Genomic DNA, 18766 nt, shown 5'->3' on the forward strand with positions numbered 1-18766 from the left:
GGCGGGTGACGCAGCAGGACTGGAACGGCCTCGGTGCCGCGAGTGAGGTGGTCTCTCCCCGGGCGCACACGGCAACCCCGCCCGTCTGGCCCTCACTCCCCCCTCAATCGCCCCCCCCTCGGAGTGCGGGGAGCGACCCGGTCGGGGTCCGGGCCCCCGGGACTTCGGGGACGCGGCCGCGGGACATGGGAGGGCTCTCTCCACCCCTCCCCCCGCGGCCCGAACCAGAGCATACCACGCCGGGACCACCCGCGCGGCGAGGAGGCGGCATCCGGGGGCCTGGAGCGGCGCCCCCGGGGACTCGGCGCCCACCCCCCCGGGAGTGAGAGGAAGGAGCGGGGCGGTCCCCCCCCCGGGGGACATCATCGCGGGCGTTCATGGCCCGCCGGAGCCCAGTGCAGCGGAGGAGGCGGCATCCGGGGGCCTGGAGCGCCGCCCCCGGGGACTCAGCGTCCTCCCCCCCCGGGAGTGAGAGGAAGGAGCGGGGCTGTCCCCCCCGGGAGTCATCATCGCGGGCGTTTGCGGCCAGCCTGAGCCCAGTGCAGCAGAGTTGGCGGAGCCCCGGTGGGCCTGGGACTCGCCCCCCCACGGGTGAGTGGCTCGGGCAGGGTGGAGCCCCAGGAGCAAGAGGGCCAATAGTGTGGACCCCCCCTCAGAGACAGCACGGCCTCAAGTGGGGGTGACCCGGGTGTGAGGCCCCCGCCAGCCACTGGTGGGGCGTGTGCCCGCCCAGAGGTGCCCCCCAAGACCCGTGGCGTGAGCCACAACGTCCCTTCCCCCCCTGGCTCTGCAGGAAGGACCCCCTTGGACTGGAAGGTCGGGCCCCCTTGAACCACCAACTCCCCTCCTCAAGGAGACCAGAGGAGGCCCCAGATTGCCACAAGGCGCTTGAAAAGGGTGTGAGGCCCCTGCCTGGGAACAGGTGGGGCATGTGCCCGCCCCCCCGGACTGTGACACCACATTCGGGACATCTGAGGAGTGCACAACCCAAGCAAGGAAGGACTGGCCAGCAGGAGACCCCCCGCCCCCGCCGGGGCCGCGGGGATCCGGACGACAGGACACAGGAAAGGACCACATGAGCTGGAGGGAAGCCTTACAGAGATACCGCTTCCAGGAGGTTGTAAGAGGTGGCAAAGGCTTAAACCGCAAAGGGACCATGGCCCAATCTGGGGACGCTACCCCCTCCTCGGCGGCAATGGAAAGGGGCTTTGCCTCAATCTTACAGGAAATTAGGGACATGCGCTCCGACATTGCCCAGAAATTTGAAAAAATGGACCAAAGGGTGGATAAGATTGAGGACAGACTGATACAGGTCGAATCCAACCAATCCTCTACAGCAGTCCAAGACGTACAATATAGCATGAGGCTGGAGGCCCTGGAGAAGAGGGACGAAGAAAGGGCCTGGCAGATGCATGATTTCGAAAACAGGGAAAGGAGGAACAACCTCAGAATCTTTGGGGTGCCCGAAATGGAGGGGGAATCGGAGAGGGACGTCACCCGAGCAGTACGAGACATCATCACCCTCTTGTTCGCGGAGGAAATGACAACTGAGCTAACATTCGACAGGGTGCACAGGGTGGGGGGCAGGGCCGGGGCCCCCTGGTCGATTCTGGTCCGGTTCCACTATTACTCGGAGAAGACGAAGGTGTTGGAGGAGGCCAGAAAGGCTAGGGAAATCACCTATAACAATGCCCAGGTCTCCATATACCAAGACCTCTCCGCCTACACGCTGGCTAGGCGTAGGATGTGCCGCCCTCTTACACAGGTGCTTAAGGAAAAGGTAGTGCGCTACAGATGGGGCTACCCTTTCTCCCTGACTTTCGAATACATGGGCCAAAGATCGACCCTGATCACGGAAGAGGACATAAGGGGAGCCATACAAGAATATACAGTGGACACGAACCCCCAGAGGGGCCCGTCGGGGCCAGAGCACCGGAGACCCGGTGGCCCTGGACCGTCCGGCGAGAGGAGAAAGCGCACCGGCGCGAGGAAATTCAGGAAAATGAACACCCCCTCCCCATCAAAGGACGGAGAACGTAACGACTCCGAGGACTGAGCACGGGGGCACCCTGGTGTGCCCTAGTCGGAGGGACGCAGACTCAGAGGATTCACTACTATCAACGTCCCTACGACCTGCAAGTAGGTGGGGTTCGCAGAGGGGTCAAGCCGCGGGGGATCTTAGGGGGCTCAAGGAGATGAGCTTCTTATGCAGATTGCCTGGCCGAGGTGGGCAGGCTGGTGGTTCGGCCAAAAGCCAGCGATGGCAGAACTACTTGGCTGGACGCCGGGGCAGGGGTGGGTGGGGAACACGGGAGTTGGGGAAGTTCAGTTACGGTTCGGGGAAGGGGGGCAGTTGGGGTTTTGTCTTAGGCCCACCCGGGGGGAGGGGGCTGGGGGAGAAGGGGAACACAGAGTTGAAATAACGGAGCATGCGGGGAAGAGCCCTGGGAAGACGTTGACCGAGAGAGAGGAACATAGAGACCATGTCTGACAGGCTGCCCGCCCTGGGGGTGGGCTCACGTAATGTTCATGGCTTAAATACCCCCACCAAGAGGTCCCTGGTCTGTAGGGAATTTAGAAGGGCACACCTGGACTTTCTCTTCGTGCAAGAGACTCACTGGCCACGGGGGAAGGAGCCCAAACTGCGGGGAGGGGGAATTGGCGAGGTTTATAGTGCATCCCACAAGTGCAAAAAGAGAGGGGTTGCCATCCTTGTAGCGAAGCATGTGGGCTTCGAGAATGAAGCCACGCTGAAAGACCCAGGGGGCCGTTACCTGCTGATGCGGGGGTCCCTGCAGGGGCCCCCAGTGACCCTAGCTGCCATTTATGCCCCAAACGAAGGCCAAGCCCAATTCTGGGAGGAGGTGGGGGACCAATTTAAGTACTTCATCCATGGCACAGTGGTTGTGGGGGGGGACTTCAACATGGTTCTGGACCCCGTCCTGGACAGGAAACGTGCAGGTCCGCAGTCCTCTAGGGCAGCGGACGAGATCATGGCGCGCACTTTCCAAAAAGTCAACCTAGAACTGGGTCTGTTTGACACGATCCCCGTCCCCAGAACAGACTCCCCCTCTTTTACATATTACTCAGCCATCCACACGTCGATCCCCAGGATAGACTACATCCTGGTGAATGAGACCCTACACCCATTTACCTCAGGCCACAGGGTCGACCCCGTCCCCTGGTCTGACCACGACTTGGTCCGAGTCACTATAGCAAGGGGAGGTCTATACGAACGCAGAGGGAGATGGAAGTGCAACGACTCCCTGTTAAAGGACGAAGTCCTAGCCCAGGAGGTCCTCGAGGCCATCACGGAATTCTTTGAACTCAATGACAACAGGGAGGTGGGTTCACATACCCTCTGGGACGCCTTTAACGCGACCCTACGGGGAATCCTGATCAAAATGGGAGCCCAGAAAAAAAGTGAAAGGGAGGCCCAGGAAAGGTATCTCAGGGAGAAAATCGCCCCACTCCAACCTGGGGGTCCTCCCACGGTTCCCCTAGACCGGGATCAGGTGACCGCACTGGACGACTATAGACTCCAATTGAAGGATCTCCTTCTCCACAAGACGGAGAGGAGTCTTCAACTGGTCAAACAGAAGTACTACGAAAAAGGGGACAGGGCGGATAGGATTCTGGCTTGGAAACTGAGGGAGGTGCAGAGAAGCCGACTAGTGAAAGCGGTTAAGAACGAGGCGGGAAAGGTAGGCTATGACACACCCCATATTGGCGAGGCCTTCCGCCGATATTATGAGAAACTATATTTGTCTGAATATAATGGGGAGGAGGCGGAGTTGGTGGGGTTCCTGAACTCAATCTAGATCCCGGCCCTGACCAGGGAGATGGCGGAGGGGTTGGAGGGCCCTGTGACCGAGGACGAGGTGGAGCGCGCTATTAGAGGGATGAAGGCGGGCACTTCCCCGGGCGAGGACGGTTACTCGGTTTACTTCTACAAAAGGTTCCGCTCGACCCTTTCCCCCCACTTGGTAAAAGTGTTCAACGCGGTGCTGGAGGGGGGTCTCTCCCGGACTCCATGATGGAGGAAATCATTGTGGTGCTCCCCAAGGACGGCAGGGACCCCAGGGAATGCTCCTCCTACCGACCCATCTCCCTATTGAATGTTGATGTAAAGATTCTGGCCAAGGTGCTTGGGGGGCGGTTGGAGGGGGTCTTGCCGAAGCTGGTCCACGGCGACCAGGTGGGGTTCATTAGGGGGAGACAGGGCTCAGACAACATCCGGAAGACTGTAGATCTGTTGCACTATGCCCAGAGGTCGGATTTGGACGTGAGCGTCCTGTCCCTAGATTCGGAAAAGGCGTTCAACAGGGTAGAGTGGAGATTCATGGAACTTACCCTCCAGAAAATGGGCTTTGGACCACACATCAGGGATTGGGTGGCGGCTTTATATAGGGCCCTAAGGCCAGGATCCAAGTGAATGGCGGGTTGTCGGAGCCCTTCCCCCTATCGCGGGGGACAAGGCAGGGATGCCCACTCTCCCCTTTAATCTATGTCCTCTCCATGGAACCCCTGGCCATAGCAGTCAGAGCTCACTCAGAGATTAAGGGGATTAAGAGGGGGGAGGTGGAATTTAAGCTTTCCCTGTTCGCAGATGACATCCTGGCTTATTTGGTAGACCCGAGATCCTCGCTCCCCCCGCTCCTCTCCCTGATGACTGCCTTTGGGCATTTCTCTGGTCTCAAGATCAATGCGCCCAAATCAGTCCTGCTCCCCATGAGAACCCGGGACCCGGGCTTGGACCCTCTTGCCATCCTGGAAGGAATAACGGTGGGGAAGGCCTCCATTCGATACCTGGGAGTCCTCCTTACCTGGGACTTATCCAATCTTGCCCCTGCCAACTACGACCGCGTTGTGTCAGGAGTTACTGCAGATTTAAGGAGGTGGAGGTCAATGATCCTGTCCTGGTACGGCCGCATGACGGCTGTGAAGATGAACATTCTCCCGCGACTACTATATCTTTTCACCGCCCTCACAACTGTAGTCCCCGACTGGACCTTCAGGGTCCTCCAGAATGCGGTGCGGGAGTTCATATGGCAGGGCAAGACCCCGAGGACCGCAAATAGGGTCTTGACCTTACTAAGGGAGGAGGGAGGGTTTGGATTGCCAGACTTTCAACTTTATTTCCGGGCCGCCCAGCTGCGCGTCCTCCTAGAACACATGAAAGAGGGGATGGACACTTACTGGTCATATCTGGAGGACATGGACGCTCACCCACTAAAGATTTCGAGACCTCCTGTGGGCCCCTAGCAAGTTCATCCCGAACAGACTCAAATCTCACCCAACCTTGGGAGTCCTCTGGACAATCTGGAGGGAAAGCCCCCAGACGGCACACCTAACATCGTGGCCGTCACCGATGTCATCGCTCTGGGGTCACCCCCTCAAACTTGGAAGCAGGGGGTTCTGCAACGCCCAGTCGTGGTCCGATTTGGGAATGGAGCGGGCAGGGCAAATGTTTAGGGAGGGGGAATTCCGATCATATGAGGAACTGAGAGACGCCCTCGGTCGGGGGTCCCTCTCCATATTTGAATACATCCGCCTGAAGGGAATCCTATGTGACCAGGCCTGGGGCCAGAACCTGAAAAGACAGCTGACCCCCTTCGAGAAACTCCTGGACTCGGCAACCTCCAGGAAGGGTGCGGTATCAGGGATGTATAGGCTACTGAACATGGTTAACTTAGGGGAGAGAAGGGGGTTCCGCACTTTCTGGAAAGACTTAGCGGGGGATGAGATCTCGGAGGACGCCTGGTCGAGAATATTTAAAATAGCCTTCCATGGGAACTTATTCACGGCGGACATGGAACACAACTTCAAGATCCTACAGGGGTGGCATACAGAACCTGTGAAGTTGGCTAAAATGTACACGGGAGTGTCCCCCGCATGCCCAAGGGGATGTGACCAGGTCGGTACGAGAGGGCACATGTGGTGGCACTGCCCGAAAGCTCAGGCATACTGGGAGAAGGTGAGGGGCTGGATCACCAAAGTTTCTGAAGAGCTTCTCCCCCAGAACCCCCTGACAATGCTGCTGGGCCTCCCTCCAGAGGACACGGACATACCCCGATACCCTAGGATGTGGGAAACAATGTTGAGGGCGGGAAGGGTTGCACTGGCCCAGAAATGGAAGAGCCCGGAGACCCCTTCGAAGGAGGACTGGTTAAAAAAGGTAAAAAACATGTTCCTGATGGATAAATTGACGGCAATGATGAACAATGACTTGGGCTCTTTCCAAGCAAACTGGTACGGGGTACAGCAGACATGGGGTTGGGATGTGCATTAATCCTCAGGGGGGAACAATGAGTGGACAGGGCCCACGGCCCAGGGGACGATGGTAGTTAAGCAGCCATTCATGCAGTCAACGCTCTCGCTCTTTCTTGAGCTCCAGACTTTCGGAGCTTTCACAGCAGCTCCCCAGCAAAATGTTTCTGTGGGGACTAAGTTTTTTTTTTTTTGGGGGGGTGGGTGCGTTTGGGGAGGGTGAGGGGGGGGATCTCTGGGCCAGTTACTTGCACAATTCGTGAAAATGTCTTGCGCCTTTTTGTTATATTATAAAAATGCCAATAAAACAAAGTTTAAAGAAATTGTTTGCAACTTGCTTGCATTCAGAATACTGCTGTAAACCATTGACAAACATATCTCCGAGCACCAGCACCCTGACTTTCTCCACCTCTGCCATCTTCACTACACACACTCTCTTTCTACACAAATCCACAATGTCAACATCTGATTGGCTGATCGCTACAGTTCCCTTGCTATGCTGGATTTGCTGGAAAACCCTGTATGTGGCACGCCCTACCTGTGGACAGCCACGGTGTCCACGCGGCACGTAACTCTTAGCCAGCCCTTCTACACTTTCCACATCACTCTTGGTTCTATTCCCTCATTGGATACAGCTAAGCAGTCACACAATCATCCACCAATCACATCCAAGACCTCTACATCTAACTCCATCATCAGAGTTCCGCACTTCAAATGTACTGTTGATCACTCTGAATACAAGTCTCATATCATAGGAAAGCACCTACTACAAAAACTACTGTATAAGTTTCGAAGATTTCTGCTTACAGCTCCATGCATATCCAAATGCATGCTTACAAAGTACAGGTATGCATATTTTATTCAGAGTACATGTACAACTCTTATGAATCCATATAAACAGAGTAATGCCACTAAATCTGCATAGCCTATACATGCATGCCAACGCTCCCAATTTAATCGCGAGACACCCGATTTTTCATTGAAAAATCACACTATTTTTTGCTGTCTCCCACATAATCTATACATACATGGCAACCCTCTGGATTTACGCGCGAGACTCTCAATTTTTCATTGAAAAATGTCACAATTTTTTACTGTCTCTCGCCTAAATTAATGCTAATCCCAATGCAATCCTATGAGAAAAATAAATGTTCCCGATTGTTGGCATGTCTCATTATAAGATGAAAATTTTACATTTTTCCCATCTACTACAGTCAACTATCACTTCTAAACGTGTTTGCTATCTACAACACAGCTGTAAAAAACAAGTGAATTTCATGAACTTAAAATTCTACTCATTTGCAAAGCATCTTAAACTAACATACTGTAAATAACATATACATGCTGCACATTCTCAAATGAAATGCATGCATACACTATGTTCAGATGTCAAACAAGAATACTACCACAAAAACATAAAAATCAATGTGTACATTAACATCAGTGCCATAAACACACAAAATTACTAACTTCTTTCTTTTACAATTGCAGTGAAGACCACTCTCCTGAAAATCAGCAGCATCTAAACTACAAACAACATATCCGAAGAAACCTGCTCATTCCACAAAAAAAGAGTAAGTACATTACTACCTTTACATTCTTACTGTTCCTCAAAGAAACTGCGTGGTTCATTCATGTAATTTGCGTACCAAAAAAAAACATCGATTTCTGAACCATTCTGCCCACAAATCCCCATTTATTAAACAGAGATTAGCAGGCAGAATGGCACACAAATCCCTGTTTTTCTGGAACACAAATAACATACTCAACCCTTAGAATGTTAGTACTAAAAAACAAAGAACTGTTTTAATGTTATACCATTACGTTTACTATTAATGCTTCTCCTCACCAGTAGCTCACTTTCTACTCTCATCTGAACCGCAGTTTAGTAACACACAAATTGAAGAATGGCCTTCTCAACTAATTGTAACTGCCCAATGCACAATCACACACCACCTCATACATCTTTCCCATCACCTCATACACTCATGCACACAGCACACATACATTGCAAAACAGACCAAACCATACCTTCTTTTTTTTCAAGAGACCCCAAAGAATGCCTACCAACAAGCAAGTCCGTAGTAAGCAACGCAGAAATAGAGCAAATGAAAATAAAAGTGTCCAAAATAAGCATCCATCTCTACCAGTGTTTGTACAAAACGTTCAAACAAAACAGCTGATGCAGTCATTTAGAGAAACAAAACAAGCTTCTAGAACTGAAACTTTGCCTCCTCTATCAAAATGTAAAACGAAACAAAAAATGCTAAGCAAGAATTCAGCTACCACTACTGTTAAAACTGCTCCTATAAATCTTGACATACTACTAAGTAACCATACCAAAAAAAGTATTTTAGCAAAACTGTTCAACCACAGAGTCCTTCAGAATCTTATAAAAACAGGAGTGAAATCAAGCACAACCCATAAAACCTACCGTAGAAAATTATTCCTAGAAGCTCTCGTAGACAGTGCAATCCTTCTCAAAAGGAAGTTATTTATTTTAGTTTTAAACAAGATGAAACCAGTAACAAAACTAAGTACTAAAATACAAAAAAACTTCTCAATAAACGGAATGTCAACAAAAATAACTTCTTAAATATCTGTGGAGGTGAATGGAGTCACACCACGACCACAGAACCATATTTTAATGAAGAAGCATACAAGCAAAACCAAACAAACACAATTGACATCCATAGCAGTGGGCGAGGTTATGAAAAAATTAATAATACCATAATGAAACATGAAACACTGCTTACAAAAATATCCCCAGAAAACTCAGAATTACCTTTCCATTCGACTGAACCAGAACATCCAGTATACAAATGGAAATGCACGTCAATGTGTAACATTCCCAAAAAATCTTTCAAATCTTTACGCCAGTTCCTCAATCAGTATGTGAAAGATAAAGACAAAATCAAAATGAAAGTGATGGAAAATATACATAACTGCCCAGTGCGCAAATACACAGGACTACAAGGACATTGATTAGCCTGTATTTCAGGACCTATTTGCAAAAGCACCTTCCATGATATCAAAATGATATCAACACATCATTCAGCTCTAAGAAATGTAGTCTATAAACTGTACTATGCTAAAAGTCCTGCTTTAGAACTAGCCAATTTAAATAACACTCTTCTACATGGTACACCCAAAGACCTACAAGAAGAAATCGACCGTATCCAGAGAAAATATTTTGGAAGTGAAAGCCACTTACAAAATGCAATAGCTTTACAACAGACTAGCAACAATTCTGCACATGGCAACCTTCTACTACACACATAGAAAAAGGAAATTCTAAAATTTAAAAGTACATCCGCTGAAGTACCAAAACATGTGTGTGTGTGTTGCCGCAGAACCTTTTACAAAAGTAACACAAAAACTATAGATGTAACATACAAAACAGAAGACAATGAAGATTCCAAATGGTTTGAATTAGCTCTCTACCTTTTAGCAGAAAACAAATACGAAATAACTGACCCCTTAATACTTAGCAGTTATTGCACTACAAAACTTGATAACAACCAAACTCCTTTATGTGCTATTACAAATAACCTGGAATTATTCCCACTACCAAAACCCCTGCAACAACTCAATTTATATGAGAGCATCATAATTCAAACAGTACACCCATTTCAAGCAATAATACGCCTTCAACCAAAAACAGGAAAATTACCTCCCTCTGAGTTGGTGAAAGGCATTTGTGGCAAAGTAGTTTATTAACCATTAGATCTGATGTAAAATGTGCACACTCTAGGAGTGCAACACCCAATAGAGCAATCTTTAATTGTCTTAGTAAATGGTGTACCAACAAAAGACAAAGAAAATTGGCAACAACTCGTGGACTTACATAAAGTTAGACACGCCTTGCAATATCTAAAAGATAATAATGAATACTACAAAGAAATAAATATTGAAGAAAACTTAAGGGAAACAACTGAAATAATTCAAGAGTCACCAGAAACTGGTCAATTTGAACTTCTAGATCCTGCTGCAGTATCCAATATTTTAGACCACTTTACAATTCATCCATTACTCTCTAATGACAGCCTAGATAATACACTAGAAACTTACCAAATGTGACAAACCAAAGGATCACCAATCAGCATATGGGAAAAAAGTATAGAAGCACATGCTTTTCCTCTACTATTTCCTACTGGCAAAGGAGGAAGGTACGATGATAGACCCATTTAGATAACAGCATCAGAATACCGCTCATTACGAATGTATTCTGAAGATCGGAGATTTAGACAAAATTTGGAAGACATATTCCACCTACTCTTTGAAAGTAAACTAGCAACTCTATGTTACGGAGTTGCACACATATTGAAATCAGGAACCCACTTTCAAAATATGTCAGCTATGCAATTAATACAAAAAGTGAATGAAAAGATGAGGTTTTACAATCAAGCATTACAAATCTGTTTGCAAACATGCGTGGTTTGAAAGAACATTGGTTCTGACATCACGGAGATGTACGTTGTATGATCAGAAACCTTGGACCACCCACTTGGTTTGTTACATTAAGTTGTGCAGAATAGGCATGGGAAGATTGACATGATTTCCTACGCATATCAAACAAAAACAACACAAACATAGATATACTAACATCTGGAGAACTTTGCTCTCTGGATCCTGTTAATGTTTCAAGATATTTCCACCACTGTTTCATTGCTATGCTACACTTTATTTGTAATAAAACTGTTCCTCCCCTCGGAGAAGTGCAACACTTATTTTGGAGAAAAGAATACCAAGCTAGAGGAGCACCACATATCCACATGCTTTTATGGATTAAAGATGCTCCTAAATTTGGTCAGGACAGTGATGCCACTGTTTTGAAGTTCATCCAAAAATATGTCACTTGTGAAATCCCTTCACAAACAAGACATAGTGACCTTACTGCGCAAATTGTACTATTTCAAAAACACAAATGTGGCAAATATTGTCGTCGCAAATACAAAAACAAAGTGAAATACTTCACCAAATGCCGCATTGGTTTCCCTAGACCAGTTACAGAAACAGGTCAAGTGAACAACTTCATGTCTTCAGTTAGACATAGTGTTAAAGATAAATCACCTAAGAAAACGTATTACATAAAAAGAACAGAAGAATCAAAATAGATCAATGATTACAATGCAATCATTGCCCTCTTATGGAATGCAAACATAGATGTGCAGTACATTGCAGACAATTACACCCTACTTAACAAAAGACCTCTGGAATAACCTATCATCAGACAAAACACTATCTCAGAAATTGTACAGGTTAGGCATAAAAATGTTCTCTCATAGAGAATGTGGCTCCTATGAAGCTGCAGATCATTTAACCGGCACTGCTTTGTATGGACAATCTGAAAATATAGTATGGTCCTGCTAAATCTAGAAAAAGAGTTCTCAAATCATATGAGGACATAGAAACAATAGCCAAAAATGATCCCAACAGCCAAGACATTTTGAACAACAATTTACTGGACACATACTATCCAAACAGGAGTACCACTTTGGAAACCATGTGTCTATATCACATAGCCCAAAACTTTGCATATAAAAATAATATAAAACCTGATGAAAAAAAAGGTAGCTATAGAGTGACAGATTCTAAAGGCAGCTTAGTGAAACTTACCAAACAAAGCTTAATTAATCATATCAAATTATCATTAAAAACTCCTCAACAGAAAGAACTATATGACATGTCCCTGCTACAACTTTTTAAACCATGGAGAAAAGAAGAAGAGATACTAGATAACTGTGACTCCTATGAAGACGCTTTCAAAGCAAATGAAAGCACTATCACCGATGTAAACTTTACGCAGTACAAAAAAATGGTGCACAATGAACAGCAACACAAAGAAGAACTCCAGACCCAACTAGATAAGGACACTTCCGACAGTAGTCAACCTTCTGTAACAGGAAGCCAAGAACCAATGGGAAAGACACTAATAGCAAATGAGGTAGAATTAGCTATGACAGAAGTAGAAAACACCATGTGTCACTCTGAAAAAGATACAGAAGACTTAACTGTACTACAATCAAAACTTAACAAAGACCAGCACACCATTTTTGAAGAAGTAACAAAAGGAATTGCATATGGTGTACAACACGAAAATAAAGAATGTACCTGCCAAAATTACAAACCTATACTGCTATACGTCAGTGGTGAAGCTGGTTCAGGCAAAACATTCTTAATCAAAATCATCAGCAAGTTCCTTCAACAATTGACAAACAACAAACTGTCAGCTGTTTTAACTGCCCCCACAAGTTTAGCTGCCTACAACATAGGTGGTGTCACTTTACACTGATTACGACTCCTTCCAGTAGAACACCAAAACAAATTAGACTATTACACATTTTCTACAGAAGCTGCAATGGAACTACGCAGAGTATTAAAACAAATGAAAATGCTACTAATAGATGAAGTGAGCATGGTCTCCAACCTAATGTTGGCTTTGATTCACCTCATATTGCAAGAAGTACTTAAAACAAACTACGAAGAACTCTTTGGAGGAAAGCACATTATTGTTTTCAGAGATCTTCTTCAATTGACACCAGTGAAAGGTGAACCCATTTTTAAAATCTTAGGACACAAACTCTACCGTAAAACTGTTGGCAGCATAGGAAATGTCAACCTTTGGCAACATTTCCAATACAGAGAATTAACAGAAAACATGCGCCAATCTGCAGACCTCACTTACGCCAACATTTTAATAAGTATTAGAGTTGGTGTACTATCTCAGGAAGCACAAGCAATACCAAAAACCCGGCAAATTAATGCACTTTATGGTGATAACTCATGTGCTACTGATGTTATGGAACAATTAGCGCACAAAAATGTCAATTGTATGTCCTCGATGCCAACTCTTGCAAGCTGTTCCAAATTCAATGAAACAATAATGAAAAAAGAAATGCAACCAATAATTGAAATTTGCTCCACAGACAAACTGGACGTACATGGTATGACACTACCCATGTGTCAACGAGCCACAACAAGACTTAATACCTTAGAAAATTCTATCTCCAACACAGCTGGTTTGTAGAAAATATTAAAATGATCCTTAAACTGTAGAGTAATGCTTAAACGTAACCTTGACGTGGAGCAAGGACTAGTAAATGGAGCACTGGGTCCAGTTATTGGCTTTCAAACATACCCACGTGACAACAACATTCAGTTTGTCAATATTCTCTTTGACAAACTTTCAGAAGTAAAAAGGATAAGGCGCTCAACAGCTTGATTCCTTCTCTTCAAAGACATGTATGTAGCAGAGAACAATTTTCTCCAACTCTAGCATATGCAGTCACCATTCATAAATCCCAGGTCTTACCCTAGACAAAGCATTGATAGATATTGGTAACACAGTCTTTAAAGAAGGCATGAGCTACGTAGCACTATCAGGCTTACATACACTTGAGGGTCTATTTCTAATCAACTTTGATGCAAGTAAAGTAAACACTGATATTCCTTGCATTTTAGAATACAATAGACTATGTTCACTATACACCCCCCATCTAAAAACATATCCTGTTCCACAGAAAGGAAAACGTTGTAAAAGAAAACTAATTCAAACTGAAATGCAACAGGATCTGAAGGCAAATCCTCCAAAGAAAGCAAAAGAAGCTAATACTTCATCTATTACCACAACCAAAGAAGAACCTATTAGTCAAAGTAAGTCAGGTACTTCTTCAAAGAAGCAACACACACTCCGAAAAAATGACTTGGACACAGAACTATCTGGTCCATTCAAATTTTCAAATATAACTGGTGTAAATTGCTACGCAAATGTAGCAATGAATATTCTATTTCAATTGCCACCAATTGTTAACAACATTTACTTACACAGTACAGACCAATTGTGTTTGCAAATGTTAGTCCTTCATAGAAACGCAACAAACAATCCTGACAACACGTATAGTGTTCACTGAATACGACAAGAATTGGACTACTGTGCTGGAATGGTGAAATTCATTATAAACTCACAAGAAGATCCACAAGAATGTCTAATGTACTTACTACAAGTACTGGAAAACAAAAACATACCTATAAAAGAAATCTTCCAGATTTCATACATGTGGAAACATACATGCACTCTCTGCAACAATGTGACACAGGAACAAATCCCTAATGAGCGCTTTGTATATGTATCCATACATAATTGTGAATCTATTCCATTTCAGCAACTTGTACAAAATGCAAACCATGGTATATTATGTACTACCTGCAATTCAGATAATCGCTCCACCTTACTAATACAAACACATAGTAACTACGTAACACTATTGCTTCTACGTTACAATGTAGATGGTACCCCAAACAACTGCAAGCTGACTGGATTCACACACGGTCAAGTATCACTTGGTAAGAAAACCTTCACAACAATAGGTATAATCTACCACGCAGGAGCACAACCAATGCAGGTCCCTATACTGCATATGAAAAAAAGAAATGTGGATGGTTCGAATGTAATGATAGTACCATTACTCTAAAGCAGAGATTACCAGAAAATCTTACAAACCCTTATTTAATCTTCTTAAAAGAAAATTTAATAACTAATCTGTACTTCAACATTAACAAAAATTCAATTAAAAAACTGTAAACCATTAGAATATGCCAAGAGGTATCTAACTGGCCCAAAATTCTATAACAACCAAACAATGAATACCACTAAAATATAACAAAAAGTAAACAATTAGAATACGCCAACAGGTATCTAACTGCTTCAAAAATCTGCAACAAGCCAACAGATAGAACATTAGCCAGAAACAACAAGTGAACACTGAAAACAAACTAACAAATAGACTGTAGCATAACAAAAAACGTTTTTTTTTATTCCGACATGGATTTTTTTCCCACAGACCCAATGATTTCAAAAACAAACACAGAAACTGAGCAAAATGCACAGTACACTGGTTTGTAAACTAAATTTGAGGGTCGAAAAAAAGCTGAAATGTCTATTATGCAAAGTAATACGTCTTTATAAAATACATACACTAACCTGCTCTTTTCTTTTATCACAGAAATTGAAAAAGAATATTTCCTCCAGTTACCAAAGTCATGTAAAAAATATATTGAATCTCAACAAATCAAACAGTAAGTATAATTTCAAACATTTGATAGATATTCGATTCTATGAGTGTGATCTATGGCTGTGATATGCTGCGGTGGTTGTGGCCAGGGCCTAGAGTCTTGGGTGTATAGCCTACGGCCTACGGCCTGCAGCTATGCACCCAAGACTCAAAGCCCTGGCCACAACCACTGCAGCTTATCACACCCACAACCCCCACAGTACATCACACCCATGCTGCCTTATAACTTCAGTGCTTATAACTTTGGTCTTGGGTGCATGGCCTTTGGTCTCTAGGTCCTGCCCACAACCACCGCACCATATCACACCTATGCTGGCTTATCACTTCAGTGGTTATAACTTCGGTCTTGGGTGCATGGCCTTCGTTTCACACAGCTTGTTCTGTATCCCCTTACTTACAAATCACCCAACAATCACACTTAAATAGCTTCTTAAAATTCTATATATATTTTTTTAAAGTGGCACAGCAATGATCACTGCCTTTTTACCTTTTCTTATCTCTAATCACTACCTTTTGTAAATAATCTTCCTCTGAGACACGTTAAAAAGATAGGATCTCACTGGTAGGGCCCGATCAGCCCTGGCTGTTTGTATTTGAGGGGAGAGAGTAGAGCAGTAGGCGGGCATTGGCATTTGTCTATGGGAAAAAAAGAAGTTTTGGGACCCCCCTATAACCCTCCTATAACTTTTCCCCACCTGGACCAAACCTCACCAAACTGCATAAAAATTCAGAGTGGGCCATATACTTTATTTGCAACTTAACCATAACTACACAGCCACTTTAGTGGCTGTGTAATATATGATTAAGGATAGTTAAGGTAAAACAGAGTTACATAGGAAATCAAAAACAATTGTGCTAATTACTTTAGACTTGTAGGACATGACCCCATCTCCCCCAACCCCCCCCCCCCCCCGCCGTCCATCCCCACCCCAGACTGTAAAGTTTAGGGAAGATTCTTTGAAAAATAAAAAAGTTATTAAGAAAAAAAAAATGCAGTTTCGGCCTAGTCCCCATTGTTTTCCCATATACAAAAAAGGTCAATTTTTGCCAGATCGCATAGCCAAAACCGCTGGACAGATTTGGATCAGGCCCAAAAAGACTTGTCTCGCAATCCTTTTGTGGTTTGGGCTTATTCTTTCAAGTACTTTCTAAAAAAAAAGTACCCCTTCTCCAAAACACATAGCTATATGTAGAGTAAATTGAGAAGAAAACAGGTGAGCCGGCATTTTTTTTTTTAACTTGATGCGAGAGATAGCCACAGTTATACCCCAGGTTATAGCCGAAGGTATCAGAAAATAAAACTCAGAAAAAAGTCATTTGCACATAAAAAAATATGCAAATGCCAATAGTCTAGAGGTGGAGGGGAGGGCACCAAGTAAAATTTGGGAGTTGGAGGGGGGCAAGTTACACGTAGCTCAAACATTTGTCACATGCCTTCGGTTATAACCTGGGCTATAACTGCTGCTAAACGACATTTCAACTGATGCTGCATCACGGCATCGATGAGTGTTGTAAGTGGAATGGCAGAGAGCAGGGGAGGTGAGGAGGCCATCAGGGGAGTGCGATGGCCAGGCACAAAGAGGGGGCACTTGGTGAGGGTTTGGGAGGGCATGAAAGCATTTTATTTTTTTGTCGCTTTTCCCGATAACCTCCTGTTTAATAACTGCAGATAACCGAGGGTTTAATCAAGTGTATCTGTAGTTCTGTACCTGTGGTTATAGAAAAAAAGCTTAAAGCAAATTAATTATATATTTGTACAGCTACAGTGATACTGGGTGTGAAACTCCACTGGCACAATAGTGTTTTAAAGTACAGAGTGGGCATGGCTGAATGGGCGTTACATGCAGTGGGCGCAGCCGAAGGCCATGGCTATTGGCCTGTTCGTGTTTTAAAATATACAGTTGGCATGGCCAAATGGCTACTGTTCTGAAAAATATATAGTTGGGCACTGGCCATGCCGATGGTCATTGCTAGTGGTCTGGTAGAGTTCTAAAATGGCCAATGGGCAAGGCTAGTGACCAGGTAGGGATTTAAGAAATACAGTGAGGCATGTGCCCGCTTGCCATGGTTGAAGGCCATGGCTAGTGGACTGGTAGTAGGCCAAAGGCCTTGGCTAGTGACCAGGTGGTGATTTAAAAAATACAGTGGGCATGTCTAGATGCCATGCTCACTGTCCATGCCCTAAGGCTATGGGTAGTGGTGTGGTAGTGTTCTAAAATGGACAGTGGGCATAGCCGAAGGACATGGCTAGTGACCATGTAGTGATTTAAAAAATACAGTGGGCTTGGCCAGAAGCTGTGCTCACTGGCCTTGGCTGAATGCCAGGGCTAGTGACCAGGTAGTGATTTAAAAAATACAGTGGACACTGTCAGAGGCTATGCCTACTGGTCTTTGCTGAAGGCCATGACTAGAAGTCTGGTAGTGTTCTAAAATATACAGTGGTGCAGAAAAAACCTATGGAATAACAAAACCCTTGAAATTCAATCAAAAAACATTAATCAGTTAAGGTAAAAACATATCGCAACAAAACCCCTGAAATTCCATGCACTGTTGAACTCAGGACCAGCTACCTCAGCGCGTACCCATTGCAAAGCCAGAGAGAACATATTTATTGCTACATTTGCATAGCAATTTACACAAGTTACATTTGAAAATTTGAATGGACTAGATAGTTCTGTGTGCAAGTCATTTCTTCGGAGTGTGTGTTGCTTCTTTGAAGAAGTACCTGAGTTACTTTGAGTAGTACATTCTTCTTTGGTTGTAGTAATTGATGAAAAAACATTAATCAGTTAAGGTAAAAACATATTGCAACAAAACCTCTGAAATTCCATGCACTGGCGAACTCAGGACCAGCTACCTCAGCGCGTACCCGTTGCAAAGCCAGAGAGAACATATTCATTAGAAGAGAAGGGATTCACAATGCCACAGTCTGCGGCAGCTGCGTGCACCAAAACCCATTTCGGCGCACAGCGTATTCATGGATTTTAACATCCCTAAGCAGCCGTGGTGCAGAGTGGCGCAGCGACCCTGCAGCAGTGCCAGTTATGCCCCCAACCCCGCCCCGTGCGCCATGAACAGCGCACAAATCCAGTACATGGTGCACAGGCCAGTGGACCAGCATACAGCCCCCCAACCACGAAAATGCATGTAAAACTCCCAGCGCACCCCTCGCAATACACGTAACCCACTCGCGCTAGGCCAATTGCGTGTAAAACTCCCCGCGCACCCCTCACAATACACGTACCCCGCTCGCGCTAGGCCAATCGCGTGTAAAACTCCTCGCGCACCCCTCACAATACACGTACCTCGCTCGCGCTAGGCCAATCATGTGTAAAACTCCCCACGCACCCCTTGGAATACATGTACCCCGCTCATTCGCGGGAAGTTTCACACGCGATAGGCCTTGCACGAGCGGGGCACGT

The sequence above is a fragment of the Ambystoma mexicanum genome, chromosome 1q, assembly GCF_040938575.1.
Source record: "Ambystoma mexicanum isolate Mex_15411 chromosome 1q, UKY_AmexF1_1, whole genome shotgun sequence".
In the NCBI taxonomy this organism is placed as follows: domain Eukaryota; kingdom Metazoa; phylum Chordata; class Amphibia; order Caudata; family Ambystomatidae; genus Ambystoma; species Ambystoma mexicanum.